General features: G+C 34.4%; 1 long non-coding RNA gene across 4 annotated transcripts in view; it reads left to right on the top strand.

The window, feature by feature from the left end:
- Positions 1–3,604: 3,604 nt before the first annotated feature.
- Positions 3,605–14,498, top strand: part of LOC141423981 (uncharacterized) — a 313,617-nt gene continuing 302,723 nt past the window's right edge. For 2 of the 4 annotated variants that reach the window (XR_012448760.1, XR_012448755.1), the window contains exons 1-2: positions 3,606–4,216; positions 7,225–7,292. This is a non-coding gene — a long non-coding RNA (uncharacterized lncRNA). Of the gene's footprint in view, positions 4,217–7,224; positions 7,293–14,498 lie in introns of all 4 variants that reach the window. The other 2 variants (XR_012448757.1, XR_012448756.1) reach the window with 2 other exon arrangements.

The following is a 14,498-nucleotide window of genomic DNA, read 5'->3' as shown; positions in this document are numbered from 1 at the left end:
CTAGGAGTTTGAGATGTATCATTAGGTCATTGATTTGGGATCTTTCAGTCTTTTTAATATATGCACTCATGGCTATAAACTTTCCTCTCAGGACTGCCTTTGCTGTGTCCCATAGGTTCTGGTAGGTTGTGTTTTCATTTTCATTGACTTCCAGGAACTTTTCAATTTCCTCTTTTATTTCATCAATGATCCGTTCTTCATTAGTAATGAGTTATTTAGTTTCCAGTTGTTTGCATGTTTTTTGTCTTTACTTTTGTTGTTGTGTTTTACTTTTACTGCATTGTGATCACATAGTATGCATGGTATAATTTCTGTTATCTTATATTTGCTGAGGCTTGCTTTGTGCCCTAGGATATGATCTATTTTGGAGAAGGTTCCATGGGCTGCTGAGAAGAATGTATATTGTGTAGAAGTTGGATGAAATGTTCTGTAGACATCAACTAGGTCCATTTGATCTATTGCATATTTTAGATCTTGGATTCCTTCATTGATTTTTTTGTTTGGATGACCTATCTATTGATGATAATGGGGTGTTAAAGTCTCCCACAACCACTGTGTTGGCATTATACAACTCAAGACCTGTGAAAAGAAAATGCAAGAACTCACTGACTCCATCAAAAGACCAAACTTGAGAATCATGGGCATCGAAGAAGGAGAAGAGGTGCAAGCGAAGGGAATGCGTAATATATTTAACAAAATAATAACGGAAAATTTCCCAAATCTAGAGAAAGATATTCCCATATAGATATAAGAGGCCTCCAGGACACCAAACAGACCAGATCAAAATAGAACTACCCCACGACATATCATCATTAAAACAACAAGTTCAGAAACTAAGGAAAGAATATTGAAGGCTATAGAGTGAAAAAACAAGTAACATACAAAGGTAAACTCATCAAAATCACAGCAGACTTCTCAACAGAAACATTAAAAGCAAGAAGAGCATGGGGTGAGATCTTCCGGGCACTGAATGAAAATAACTTCAACCCCAGGATACTCTACCCAGCAAAATTATCATTCAAAATAGATGGAGCAATAAAAGTCTTCCATGATAAGCAGAAACTAAAACAATATGTGACCACAAAGCCACCACTACAAAGGATTCTTCAAGGGATTCTGCACACAGAAAGTGAAACCCAACTTAACCATGAAAAGACAGGCAGCACCAAACCACAGGAAAAGAAAAAGCAAGACAGTAGAGAGTAACCTCAACTTAGGTACATACAATCAAACCTTCAAACAACTAAGACAGCTAAATGACAGGAATCACCACATACCTATCAGTACTAACGCTTAATGTTAATAGACTTAATTCACCCATCAAAAGGCACTGCTTGACGAAATGGATTAAAAAGGAAGATCCAACAATTTGTTGCTTACAGGAGACCCATCTCACTGACAGAAATAAGCATAGGCTAAGGATGAAAGGCTGGAAGAAGATTTACCAAGCCAATGGCCTCCGAAAACAGGCAGGAGTAGCAATACTTATCTCTGACAAAGTAGACTTCAAACCTACATTGATCAAACGAGATAAACAAAGACATTCCATACTAATAAAAGGGGAAATAGACCAAAAGGAAATAATAATTATCAACCTGTATGCACCCAATGTCAACGCACCCAATTTCATCAAACATACCCTGAAAGACCTGCTGCTCTTAAAGATGTTCAAGTCTCTGGGTGAACTGGAGAATTACTACTCTTGTAATTTTTGAGGTTTTATGAAAAGAGATTAAAAAAAAGTGTTTTGGGGAAATATCCAAATTATTAATCAGAAGGGAAAGTAGATTTCGAATCTGAAACTGTTATATTTGAAGATAAGAGTCAGAAAAGGAGATGATAATTCTTTGTACCAGCATGGATTTAGAAAGTAATTCCATCCCCTTTTCCTTTTTGCACAATTTTTTTTTGTGAAAGTTACTAGACAATAGGCCATTATTCTTATTCATTCATGCATGCAATAGCTAATGTACATGTTAAGTTCTTACCTGGCTCTGAGGCCAGGTGAGGGAGCTCAGAGATAATCAGATTCTGACTCTGACTTCAAGAGCTCCTAGTCTACTTAGACACATATGGAGATTAGAAGAAGATCTGGGTGAGTAGATAGTGAGTTTGCTGTTTGGGTGTGATGATTTTGAGGTGCTGGGGTGTCTATTATCATTTGGAGAATTCTGGAGCTCCAGGCAGAACTCTTGTTTGGGAATGTAGATAAATAATAGGTAAAGTTTGGTCATGTGGGAAGAAATAAGGGTAAATTGTGAATAAGGCTTGAAGGATGAGTACCAGGTGAGGAGATGGTTAGTGGGACTGAGAGAATCATCAGGAAACTAGAAGGTCCACAAAAGGGGGGAGTGTGGAAACCAAGGGAGGTGATAGTCTCATGAAGGAAAGAATGCAGAGGTTAGAAAGACCAGACCTGCAGAGTCCACTGCTTTTGGAATTAGAAAAGCATTGAAAGGATAATTTGGTGGAGGGGAGGGGACAGAAGCCAATTTTATGAAGCTAAAGAGTGATAAGATGTGAGAAAGTATGGACAATGAAAGGAGATTTTTAAAAAATAGTTTAGCAAACATGTATTGGGTGACCTCTTCTAAATATTGTGGTAGATAAATGGCTGTGCAAATGTGAATAACAATGTTTGTTAAAAATTCAAATTCCATCAAACCACTAACATGCTCTCTAGTTTACCAGAGTCTAATGATTCCAGTTGCACCCAACTAGATTTATAACCTTATATCATCCCACTTGCAAGTATATAAAATTTCAAGTACTTGGTAGATTCTCAACAACACAAAGAATTTTCACTGTTTTTTTTTGTTTTGTTTTGTGTGTGGTACTAGAAATTGAACTCAGGGCCATGCACTTGCTAAGCAGGTGCTCTCCCATTTGAGACATGCCTCCAGTACTATTGCTTTTATTTATTTTTTTTCTAATTTTTGTGCTGAGTGGGGCTATACTGTGGCATTTACAAAAGTTCTTACAATGTATCAAATATATTGTACTTGAATTCACCCCCTCCACCAAAAAAGGAGATTTTTTTAATGGGCTTGACTACAAAATTAGAGTGGGATATAGGTAGATATGGGGACATTTTTTATGATGATGGAGACTTAGACATTTTCTAATAGATTAAGGAAATATAACTTCCATTCATTGAATATTTAAGCATTGTGCTGAGTGCTTTACCCACATCATTTCATTTAATCTTTATTATTATCCACAGAACTTATGTTATCATTCCCAGCTTATACATTAAAATACTGAGTCTCAGAGATGGTAAATTTTCTGAGCTTAGTTCATGGATAGGAAGGGACACAGCTGGGGTCCAAACTCAGATTTCTCTTGCTTTAAAGGCTAATTTGTAGATGATATGCTGAGCAGTGATTCTCAAGCTTCAGCATGTATGGGAACCACCTGGGGGGCTTGTGAAAGCACAGATGGCTGGGCTCCAGCCCCAGAATTTCTTATTCAGTAGTTCTGGATTGGAGCCTGAGAACTGGCATGTCTAATCATGTCCAGGTGATGCCTATGCTGCTGGTCTGAGGGCCATATTTTGAGAAACACTGGAACTTCTTAGAAATGCAAATTCTTGGGATCCAGCAATCTGTTTTAACAAGCCTCCCAGGCAATTCTCATGCATGTTACTTTGAGCACCAGTGTGCTAGAGTAAGTAAGAGTTGGTGGAAAGGAGCAGGTACAAGACAAAGGAGAAGAAAATGGTGATGCATTAATGACCCGGAAGAGATGGGAAGTGCTAGGATTCATGGCACAGGTGGACCTTGAGAGAAGGAGTGAATCTACTTGAGAGAAAGGAGGAGGAGGTAAGAAGATATAAGCTTGTGAGAGAGAACAGAGCAATAGAAAAGCAAGGGCAGTACTGTGGATTTCAGCATTTCAGGAGTTTAGCAAGAGATTTGATAGCTGTACTTTTTTTGATACCATTGTAGGAAGGCAAAGAAATGGGGACTCCCTGAGAGTCTATGAAGTGGCTTTGAAGCTGCCTGTCTCCTAGAGGAATGTTTTGGGAAGTGCCAGAGCAGAGGGTTATATTGAACTTTTAATGAAAGAATGGCAAAGCTGAGGAAGCACACTCATAAAGTCAGAAGATGACTTGAAGCTGGAAGCAACGACTAATTACTTGGATGACAGAGTCAAGATTCAAAGAGACACTGACAGATGGACTGATGGGCCAAAGGAACAAGATGAAATTTAATAGGTACAAATATAACCTCCTGCACTTAAGTTTATGAGAAATCAACTCTACCAGTAGAGAAGAAATTTCAGGAAACTAAGGCCAGTAGCTCAGCCAGTTCAGCATTGTATTTGCCTTAAGCCTGCCTGACTTACTCCTTACATGGGTGCTCAATGACAAAGTTCTTTCATTGCTCCTTATTCCAAATCATTTCCTTGTAACCTACCCTCTGGTAACCTGCCTGCCTTTTGTCTATGTGCCTGGACTTTTGACTCTGAGTTTCTGACTCAGTTTTTCTGTCCAAGTTTCTCTAGAATCAGGGTCAGTCTTTTCTCTTACAAATCCTCTCTGAACCTACAGTCTTGGTCTGAATTAGAGTGCCACATCTGTCTAGGATTCCAGCACCTGATACTGTTTGACCTTCCAATTCCTACCCCATATTTTGTGTGTGTGTGTGTGTGTGTGTGTGTGTGTTTGTGTTACCTGTTTATGATGGACTATGACTGATACCAGGACTGCCACTTGGCAGTATGTCTGATGTCACCTGTTTGCCTAATGTCACTTTCTTTAGTTTTCTGCCATTGAGTCCACCACAACATGGCAGGAAATAAATAGCTGTATAGATTTTAGTGAAGTTTCATTTTGAATGAATGGGAGCTTTAGTTTCAATTTATGTGCAATTTCTCACAAAACAAAATGCACTCACATTGCATTATAAAATTATGAAGTCCTTTCATAAACCTGTTTTTTTGTTTGTGTGTTTAAATTTACTCATAATCCTACAGATAAATTTTAAAATCTGTTTCACAGCTGAGGAAATTGAAGTTAGGATGGTGAAATGCAGCCTAATGCTACACAGCTACTATTAGTAGAAATGGAATGGAAACCTTCACCTGTTGTCAGCTGCCCCCTAATAGCTTACATGAAAACTCAAATTATTTTTTAAAAATTAGCATTTTCTAAAGATATATATTGGTAGAGTGACAAGTAGGTAATGGTTCCAGTGCATTAAAGTAGTGCAACTATATTACTGCTTGAACTCTGTAAGTAACTTAGATTATTGTCTTAAGGAAATATAAGAAATGCAGCTCATTCCAGTGATGAGCCACCATTTCCTGCTTCTCCCATCCTTGTCTGAACTCTCATTGGTTCCTGCTTGGATTTCTGTAGCAATGGTTGGGTGATTTATGTGGCTCATTCTCTTTTTAGCACTGATTATTCCGTTATCACACTATGAGGTGACTCTTCCTTAAATATTGCTTTTGTTGTTGCCATACTTTGGATCAAAGACCTTTATTGGCTTTTTCTTGCCTGTAGCATTAAGTTTAAACTTCATGTCTGGCTTTCAGTGCCCTTCATAGTGTGACTATACCTACCTGGCCAGACTAATTTTTAGTACAGACCAGTCTCCTCCGTTAATTTCACCCACACAGGTTGCTCTTTGTGCTCCCAGAGCACCCCAGATCTAATCAACATCTTTTGTTTATACATTTTTATTATGTAAAAAAGTGCATTTTTATTATGTACTGTAGAAAACATACTCTGCTAAGCCCTGCCTATTTGACTGAATAATGTTATAGTGGTGATTTAGTTAGGAAAGCATTTGCCACTTATATTAGTCCATTTTTCATTACTGGAATAAAATATACTTTATAAAGAAAAGAGGTTTTGCCTTCACTGAAATAGCTCAGTTGGGAGAGTATTAGACTAAAGAGCTAAAGAAAAGAGGTTTATTTAGCTCACAGTTTTGGTGGCTAAAATTTCAAGATCTGGTAGCCCCACTGGTTTGACCTTTAGTGAGGAACCACTAAGTCCTTTCGTGTACACTGAAAATTCTGAGGAAACTCCCAATTTGTCTTCAACTCAAGGAAGCTGCCTTCTACAGCTCCAGGCTCCTAACCACATTTCCTTGATGAATGACTGCGGGTTCTTAAGAATTATGTCTTTAAAACAATATTTATACTACATCTTAAAATGTAGCACTGGCAGTTTAAAGACCAAAGACAGATGTAATCTTTTTTTGGACCCATCCACTATATAAACAATGACTAAATTCACAACATGGAATGCATACCACACACATTTGGTAAAATAATATTCTTAACCAGAATGCAAATCAATAAACAATATTCTGAATCATATGCTACTAGGCATTATACTTAATTTCAAGCTTCCTACAGTGATTAAATATTCACTCACATGTTTTATATCCTAGTCATTCTTAATAAATGTTGATTATGCTGATGTTTGGCTAACTGAATAAAAATATCCCAGTTTTGTTAACACTACTTCTAACAAAGTTGTCAGTTAACCCGCTTACGCTCATCATTATCACACTTCACAGCTTCTTTTTCTTTTAGAGAAGAGTTATGTTAGTTAATCTAATTGCATTTTAATAGAATTCCAGTTTAGTCCACTAAAAGGCCATTAAAATTACTTGTAAAGTAAAACTGATTATATTTCTTATGTAGACAGATAATGATACACCAGGAACACTAAAGACACAGATTACAGGCAGGCAGTGAATATGTAACTCCAAATACCTAAATGAAAATTGAAAATGGAGTTAATTTCCAGTTATCCACATGCTTGTTAGCTTTTGGATAATATTATATTTTATGAAAATTTAAAATCATCAGTTAAAGAACTTTCTATGCATAGACTGTGAGCACCTTGGGAATAAGTCATTAATTCTTATCTGTATGACCTCAGTAAATAACTTTACTTCCTTGTACCTCAGTTTCCCAATTTGGAAATTAAAATAACAATAGAATGTACTTCAGAGGCATTGGTGAAGACTATGGGACATGGCATACAGAGGAAATAGAAGAATGGCACTTGCTACGGGCATAACTTGTATGCCTAATGACTTTCCCAGGGCACAACATAGAAGATGTTTAATAAGTGTTTGTAGATGAATATAGACAGTGACAGACAGAGTAGAAAGACCCCACAGAAGGTGGCTTACATGCACTTATAAATCTTTTATCTTAATATAACATTTTCTTTCTTTGTTATCATCTGGGTTTTAGACCATGGCTGGTTTGGGAACAGAAGCAGGAAATCTTCACAAACTCATTCTCATCAAAAGTATCAGGAGGTAAGTGTCTTTGGGTTCCTTTCCACTACCTGGTGTGCTGCAACAGTCACCATTAGCGTGTTAATGGGCTGGAATTGAAATAAACATGGCTAACATTTATTGAGTGTATGTAATGAGTTAGGCACTATATTAAGTGTTTTACCTATTCTTATCTCAGTTAACCCTTACAACAAACAAACTAGATAAGCACTATTGCTTTGATTACTTTATAAGAGAAACAGAGGCTTAGAGTCTGGCTTGCTCAAGATTATGTAATTAAAAATTAGCAATGGTCTTAAGACCTTTGGGTCACTGAAACTGGATGTCACACATATGGGTGGCAGCCCATGTTCCTAAACTCAAGAAAGAAAATGATCTCACTCAGCTTTCTCCATATGCTCTAAGAGTCAGAAGCTGGTTGGTAGTTATCAAATACTCACGGGTAACAGTGAATAAATTTAGGATCACTGTCTCCATTTCACTTAAGTGTGAGGAAATGATTTTGCACTTGAGAGAAAAAAAATGGATAAGACCTCATGGAAGTGTTGGATTCAATGACTTTACTTATTTTTGTATGTGATTAAAATGCATTTATCATGGTTTAGAAGACAGAGTACCTGACATTGAGGGAAATAAAGCTAGAATGTGGGAAGTGAAATCTACACCATAAGTCTCTCTTAGTGTAGCATTTGTGCTTCTTCTTCATTCCACTATCCAAGAAAAGTAGTTATTTGCAGGAGAGGGAGAGATAGGAGTCAGATAGTCTTTATGTAGTGTGCAGAAATGAAGTCAGTGTCAATGCTATCATATCTGAAAAGTTATAGAAAAACCAATCCTTCAATTAGTTAGGAAAGAGCAGCTTGTGGCATTGAAATTCTCCTGATGAGAATATTTGTGATATATATATATATATAATCAGTTGTAAAGTGTTAAGTAATTGTTCATCAGTCAAGATTTGGGGATCCCATCACAGAAAAAAAGGAAACCAAATGAGGTGAGCTCAACATTAGATGCTGGACAGAGGGGATAGCTAAGAGGTAATGATACCAGAAGAACTTTAGGCATCTGCATATGAATGTGAATAAAAATCTAGAATTCTGCATGGCTTTGGCATCCAGAGCTCAAAGGGTCGAGATCCCAGGGGGAAGTGAGATGCAGAGAAGTGAGCACAATACTTGGGCATTTGCTGATTATGATGTACAAAGCAAGAGGTTAAACTAAGCAAAAAGTGGCTGAAAGTAGAGAGAAATTTTATGCAGTCTTATGTGCTAGAGGACAAAAATTAGAGCTCAGGAATTGGCCAGGGAAAAAAGATCCTAAGAAACAACTAGGAATTAGACATATTAGATACACTTAAAAATAACTGAGGTGAACATATTAAGTAAAAGAAATGACCAAGCAGAGAATTTTATGGAAGAAGGGTTGTTAAAAGTACTAGGTAAGGAAATATAATAACAATATTTTTGGAAATAAACTATTTGGATATAAAGGGACATTGGATATGGGTGAAGAGGAATCAGTACTACTGGAGAATGATTAGTAGAAATATTCAGATTTAAAGGTTAAAAGTAAAAATCATTAAAATAAAGCAAAGTGTACATAGATTTATGGCCTAACATATGCATAATTAGAGAGCTAGCAGGGTGAAGTGAGATGAGGATAGAAACAATATTTACTTCAATAGAAGAAGCATTGTTCAAAGAACAATGAAAAGATATCAGGTCATAAAATATAAAAGCATTCTCAACCCAAAGAATGATGTGTACAAAGAAACCACTGATAGTTGCATCACAGAAAAACTGCCCAAAACCAGAGATACAGAAAATAATACTAGCACACAGAGGAAAATGAATATATTAGTTTCAAAAGAGTAATAACATGACTGAGAGCTGGAATCTTATCGGAAATAACAGGAACTGGAAGAAAATACTAGCCAGCTTAGAATTGTATACCCAGCAGAAATATCCTTAATATGTGAAGATGAAATAAAGACATTTCCAGACAAGCTGAAAGAAATTATCACTAGCAAGAAAATATAACAAATCAAAACAAGCAAACAAGCAAACAAACAAACAAACAAATAAAAGAAACACTTAGTAACTAAAGATATTTTCAGGCAGAAGGGATTCCAGAATAAACAAACAAAAGCAAAAGCAAAAAAGGAAGAAAAAGTTGGGAAATGGTAAATTCAGTCACTTGTGTTATGGTACATTTCTAAAAATAACCAAGTATGCAAAGTCACAGAAAGATTACTGTGTGTCTTGCAGGAAAAGTTAGGTTTAATACAGAGCACTCAAAAACTTCATTGCTTTCACAAAGTAAAATAGATATGAACCTAATAAAAACAGTAGCAAACAACTGTCACGCATGTTAAATGATTTAAAAATGCTCAAATTTTATAGTTAGCATGGCATATTACTTTGAAAATGATATGAAATTTTTAACATAAGTCAGCATCAGAACAATTGCAACCTGTAAGTTATTATGAAGTGGTAAGGGATGGTCATCTGAAATTGGATAAAAGTTGTAACACCAGATGACTGTGGGTGTGGTCCAGAATACACATGGCAAACTGAGGTTGCTGCCAGATGTTCAAAATGAGTACATGTGTGCATGTGTATTTCTATATTGTTTAGTTACTCTGAGAGCAGTTTCTTTTGCATCCTCCTGTGTTTCTCATGAATAAAAGTGAGCAAAAGCAAACAAAAATTTATATTTGCTAATCTCCAAACATCAATTGCATTGAAAAATTCATAATCTCAAAGCAAACATCATAGAAGAACTAGCATGAAAATCTAGATGAATACTGACCAAAACAATAATAAAAATATTCAAAAAATTATGACAGCTGTTGAAGTGGCTCAAGTGGCAGAAAGCCTGCCTTGAAGGTGAGGTACTGAGTTCAAACTCTCAAGTATCACCAAATAATATGACAATAATAGGATAAGAGGTTGTAGGAGAGAGATGATAAATTTCCTATGATCATATTATGGTCTAGGAAGTGGAAGTAGTACTAATTTATATTAGGTACTAATAACTCAAAGTGCATGTTTTAATCTCTAGGGATAAAGGAAAGTATAACTAATAAACTAGTGGAAGACAACAAATGGAATTATGAAGCAAATACTGGTCAAATTCAAAGAAAAGCAAGAAATGAAAGGGATGTAAAACACAGAATAACTAAAAAGTATATAGAAAGTGATAATCACAAATGTAAATGAATCAGTAACTATAGTAAAGGAAAGCAATCTAAACACTCTAGTTGAAGATAAGTTGTCAGATTGTATTATAAAAAATCTTTCATATTACAAGAGACATAGTTCAGGTTTAAGTATGTCCAAAGACTGAAAATAAAAGAATGCAAAATTATATACTAAGTGTATTGGTTTGCTAATGCTGCTGTAATGAGTAACAAAAAATCATGACTTCAAACAAGATAAGTGTACTATCATATAGTTCTTTAGGCAAAAAATCTGAAATGTATTTTATAAGTTAAAATCAAGTTGTCCATAGAGCTGTTTGTTCTGGGAGCTCTTTCTTGCCTTTTGCAACTTCTAGAGGCTGCATTCTTTGGTTTGTGGTCTTATTCTAGAAAATATGTCACTTCTACCACTACTTCTCTCATGTCTCTACCTGACACTTCTAATTGGCATATGTGAAATACCACTCACAACATAACACAATGCATATTCTTTTCAAGTGAATATAAAACCTTTATCAAAATTGAGCATATGATATGTTATAAAGTAACTCTCAACACACTTTATAGGATTGAAATCATTGAGCATATGGTGTCTGATTACATTGTAATTAATTAAACCTAAAATAAATAATAAAAGGATAGCTAGAAAATCCCCTAAATACTTGGAAATAATCCATGAACCAAGAAGAAAATAACAATGGCAATTAAAAATACTTTGAATAGAGTGATTTTGAAAATCTAGCATGTAACTAAACCTATATTAAGAAGACAACTTATAGTCAAGTCCTAAGTGCTTTATCCTAAAAGAAGAAAAGCTGAAACCTAATGATCTCAGTCTACATACAAAAAGATACAGGATAAAAAAAATTAAACACAAAGTAAAAGGAAAGAATAAAATAAATGGAAAGCAAAAAATGAAGAAAAAATAGAAGAAAATCACAAGTGAAAATTTGAAAGATTGATAAAATTAACAAACCCTTAGTAAGACTGATCAAGGAAAAAAAAGGGTACAAATTACTAAAATTAGGCATGAGAGGAAATGGCTATATTTACTATAAATATTTAAAATGCAATAAGATATTATAAATAATGTATTATCAATATATTTGACACTATAGGAAGTTAAAATCTATGACTGGCCAAGTTATACAAAAAGGTATGAAAATATCATTTGCTCTGTATTTATTTGTAAATGAACAGCTTCCCAAAGAAAATCTCTAAGTCCAGAGATTTCATAAATAAACTTGAAACATTTAAAGAAAATAATGAAAAAATATCACAGGACCAGTTCAATAAATGCAGAAAGATTCAATTAAATTCAACACTCTTCATGATTAAAAATAAAACTGACTCTCAGCTAACAAGGATTAGAGGGGAACCTCTATTATCTGATAAATATCTGTCAAAAATATAGAACATAGCCTGTTTTGTGTTGAAATATTGAAAATTTCCCAAGGTTGAAATAATGCAAGAATTGCCATGCCACTCTATTCAGCATCATAAAGGCATTTTAGCTAGAGCATTATAACTCCATTTTTGATCAGAAAGAATGAGAGAGAACAGTTTTTATTCTCACATGGTACAGTAATCTAAAAATTTTATAAAACCTAAAGTAATTTAGTCAAGCTATTTCCATGAATAAGAAAATTTAACATAGTCTCTAGGTTCAAAGTGAATGTACAAATTCAATTGAATTTCTTTACATTAGCAATAAACAATCTGAAGTAAAATAATAAAATATTTATAATATTTAAATATATTTGTAATATTTAAATATTTATAATATTTAAAAATATTTGTAATATTTAAATATTTATAATATTTAAAATATCAAATGCTTATAATTAAATCTCTCAAAAACATGTATAACAATTTTATTCAGAAATGTACAAAAGCATTATTTAGAGATAAAAGCAGATTTAAAGAAATGGAAAGCTGTTCCAAGTTTGTGGGTTAGAAGTTTCCATGTTTTGAAGGTGTCAGTTTTCCACAACTGACCTATAGATAAAAATTCTAGTAAGACTTTTTTGTAGTAATTAACAATCTAAGTATGAATGAAAATGTAGAGAGCGAAGAATAGTTAAGGTTATTATTCGATAGTCAGTGGAGTATTAGTTCCTTCTTATTAAAAAAGGAAAAATATTGGGAGTCATTAATCCAAATTTCAACATTTACTTAAAGTTACAGCAATTAAGATGGGTTTATATTGTCTGGAGTATACATAAATAGGTTAATGTAGCACAGAAGGTAAGTCCAGACATCAACCTACTAATGCATGGTTACCTGCTATATGACAGCATTGATATAACAGAGAAGAAAGAAAGAATGGTCATTTCGGTAAGTGACCAAAATAATGTTTCAATTATATAGCTATATGAAAAAAGTGAAACTGACCTCTTTGTTGTGTCACACACAAATATCAATTCCAGATAGATTATATAAGTCAATGTAAAAGGCAAAACAATAAAGCTCACAGAAGACAATTTAGGGGAATATGTATGACTTTGAAATAGGCAGAATTTTTAAGGTGGACACAAAGGTATTAGCTTTATAGGGAAAACTAATACATTAGAATTCATTAAAATAAGCAGTTCCTCAAAAAATGCATGTAAGATAATGAGAATGCAACTCACTATGGGAGAATATATTTGAAATACATGTATTTTATTTTAATTAATTAATTAATTAGCAGTATTGGGGTTTGAACTGAGGGCTTCATGCTTATTAAACTGGCACTTTACCACTTGAACAATTCTGCCAACTGGAGTACATGTATTTTACAAAGATTTACATGCTTAGTATATAACAAATTCCCAAATGAATAAAGAAATAGTGAACAACACACTTAGAAATGTGCCTAAACTTGAGCACGCATTTGAATAAAACAAAGGATATCCAAATGAACAATCACAATTGTAGAATATTTATAAAATTAGTAATCTATAAAGAATAAAGGAATCACTGATACATGCAATGATATTAATGAATTTCACAAACATTATTTTTCTCAGTGATGCCCAACAAAATAAAGTGAATATTTTATGAGTCTTTTTATATAAAGATCAAAAACAGGCACAAATCATTGATAATAATTGATATCAGAATAGTGGTTTCTTTGGAGGAGCCACACTGAAGAATATAAGGCAGGATTCTGAGGTGCTGGTGATTATTTTGTTTCTCAGACTGGGCAGTAGTTACACATGTGTTCAATTTGTGAAATTAATTGAGTTGGACACACATAATTTGTTGTATTTTTCTCTACATATGTAACACTTTGACAAAAATATGAAGTGATAAATATAAAAATACAAAGTTGCATTTAGATTAGATTCAGACAATATTTGGGACAATTTGGGAAATTGAATATCATCTAGAAATAGATGACGTTAACATATTTATTAGTTTTTTGAGATATTATGGTTTTGTGGTTATTAAGAATGTTCTTATTTTTAGCAGAGGAGGGCTGAAGTGATCACGAGTAAAGCGTCATGATGTTGGCAACATTTTGAAATGGTTTAGTGAATAAATATGTGTGCACTGAAATACATACATACAGATACAGCAAATAGGGTAAAATGTTAATAATGCTAAAAACTAATTGTCAAATTTAGGGAGGAGGGATATGACACATTTTTGTATATTTAAAAATATTTATCGTAAAGAATTTCGGGAAAATTCCTAAAGCATGAGAGTTAGTGGTTAGCTGCATGTGTCTTTTGTGCTCTTGTACAAATTCAAGATCCAGACCAGACCAGTGTGATGTGTGCTGTTGCTTGCCTGTTTCCTCCAAATCATGCTTAGCTCATTTCCCATTCTCTGGGGTCAGGAGACAAGGTCCAGGCCAACTGCTGCCACTCACACGAGTAGATGTCAAGCTGCCCTTTGGAGGACTTTCCACTGGGCGACCTCTCCCTTTTCCTTCCTTCTCTTCTTAGACACTACTTTCCTTTTGCCAACTGCTTCTTATGGCATAAGCAGTTCAACTTCATTCTTTTGAGATAAGAAAAAGAGAAACTAGGAAATCA

The sequence above is a fragment of the Castor canadensis genome, chromosome 1, assembly GCF_047511655.1.
Source record: "Castor canadensis chromosome 1, mCasCan1.hap1v2, whole genome shotgun sequence".
NCBI classification, from domain to species: Eukaryota; Metazoa; Chordata; class Mammalia; order Rodentia; family Castoridae; genus Castor; species Castor canadensis.
This window is presented reverse-complemented; position numbering and strand designations above follow the sequence as displayed.